Here is a 1,846-nt window from a genome sequence, read left to right on the forward strand (position 1 = left end):
ATATAGTCCCAGCTACTTGGAAGGCCGAGACAGGAGAATCGCTTGAACCCAGCAGGTGGAGGTTGCGGTGAGCTAAGATTGAGCCATTGCACTGCAGCCTGGGCAACAAGAATGAAAACTCCGTCTCAAAAAATAAAAAATAATAATAAAAAAAGGCAGATAAGTGGTGTTTGAAGTCTGGTGATATTCCATCCTTGTGCTGAGTGAGTGGCAGCTTCGCGGGTGTTTGGTATATTACTGAGCAGTATGATGATATGTATGTTACATATGCTTTTTATGTGTTACCTAGTAAATTTCACAAAAAATAATAAAAGGGAAAAAGGACCTTTCTACATGCTTAGAAAGAAGAGGCTTCATGGGAATGGGAGCCATGGGTTAGGAAAGACCCCCTCAAACCGAGGCAGGTAGGACGTGAGCGACTGAGATTCATTATGCACCCACTGCGCCTGTCGGGGAGAACAGGGACTGTCCCTTCCCCTCTGCTTCAGCTCACATGGTCCAGATTATAGCCCTAAATAAGGAGGCAGCCCCACATTTCTACATCGGCCAACAAGACGGCAGAGTAGAGGAAGGAGAGAGCGGAGACAAATCAGGAAAGGAGCGCCAGGGCAAGTGCGTGAGCTCGGAGACCCGGCAGGCCAGGAGCTTCACGGACGGGATGTCGAGCCACAGGAGTGCTGGGGATTCTCCAGCCCCTGTACTTACCGGGGAGAAACTGACGCCCAGAGAGGGGAACGCACTAAAACTCAGACCTCGACACTGCCAAAATTCTTCCCATGCCGCCAAGTTTCACTGGAGGGAAAGTGAGAAGCTCGACTTTACCCCTGTGGGCTCCAACAAGGGTGGCTCTGGGATCCCCGGCAGGAAATTGGTGACAAGGTGACAAGATGCGCGTGTCACAGCTGCCCAGTTCACAACTTGTTATTCAGTCTTCTCCCTCCCCCCGACCAGAAGTGACGTGCTTCCTGTGCCCAGGTTCCCACCCTAAACTAGCCTCATTTAGCTCCACTCCCACCCTGCCTTTTTGTTTTTAATTGTGGTAAAACGTACACAACAGAATTTACCGTTTTAATTTTTTTTTTTTTTTGACTGAGTCTCAGTCACCCAAGCTGGAGTACAGTGGTGTGATCTCGGCTCACTGCAACCTCCGCCTCCTGAGTTCACATGGTTCTTGTGCCTCAGCCCGCGGAATAGCTGGGACCACATGCACCCGCCACCACGACCGGCTAATTTTTGTATATTTATTAGAGACGGGGTTTCACCATGTTGGCCAGGCTGGTCTCGAACTCCTGACCTCAAGTGATCTGCCTGCCTCGGCCTCCCAAAGTTCTGGGATTACAGGCAAGAGCCACCGCGCCCAGCCAATCTTTTGTTGTTGTTGTTTTTAAGACAGTGTCTTGCTTTTGTCCCCCAGGCTGGAGTGCAGTGGCACAATCACAGTTCATGGCAGCCTTGGACCCCTGACCTCAAGTGACCCTCCCTCCTCAACCTCCCAAGTGACTGGGACTACAAGTGTGTAGCCACCAGGCTTGGCTAATTTCTGTAGTTTTTGTAAAGACAGAGTTTTTCTTATGTTGCAGCCTGGTCTCAAACTCTTGAGCTCAAGCGATCCTCCCACCTCAGCCTCCCAAATGATGGGAATGAGCCCCTGTGCTAGGCCCATTTTAATTATTTTTAAGTGTACAGTTAGGGGTGCTAAGTACATTCACATTGTTCTGCAACTGTCACCACCATCCATCTCTGGAGCGCTCTCTTTTTCTTTTCTTTCTTTTGTTTTCGAGATGGAGTTTCGCTCTGTTGCCCAGGCTGGAGTGTTGGAGTGCTGGAGTGCAGTGTTATGATCTCG

At 49.8% G+C, this 1,846-nt stretch overlaps 1 protein-coding gene across 4 annotated transcripts in view; it reads right to left on the reverse strand.

Annotated features, from left to right (window-relative positions):
• ICAM2 (intercellular adhesion molecule 2) overlaps window positions 1–938 on the reverse strand; it is a 19,479-nt gene extending 18,541 nt beyond the window's left edge. For 2 of the 4 annotated variants that reach the window (XM_011947990.1, XM_011947991.1), the window contains exon 1: window positions 706–937. The gene's annotated coding sequence lies outside the window, so the exon portion shown is untranslated. Of the gene's footprint in view, window positions 1–705 lie in introns of all 4 variants that reach the window. The other 2 variants (XM_011947992.1, XM_011947989.1) reach the window with 2 other exon arrangements.
• Between the last annotated feature and the right edge of the window lie 908 nt (window positions 939–1,846).

This window comes from Colobus angolensis, unplaced genomic scaffold, assembly GCF_000951035.1.
Source record: "Colobus angolensis palliatus isolate OR3802 unplaced genomic scaffold, Cang.pa_1.0 Scaffold271, whole genome shotgun sequence".
Taxonomy (NCBI): Eukaryota; Metazoa; Chordata; class Mammalia; order Primates; family Cercopithecidae; genus Colobus; species Colobus angolensis.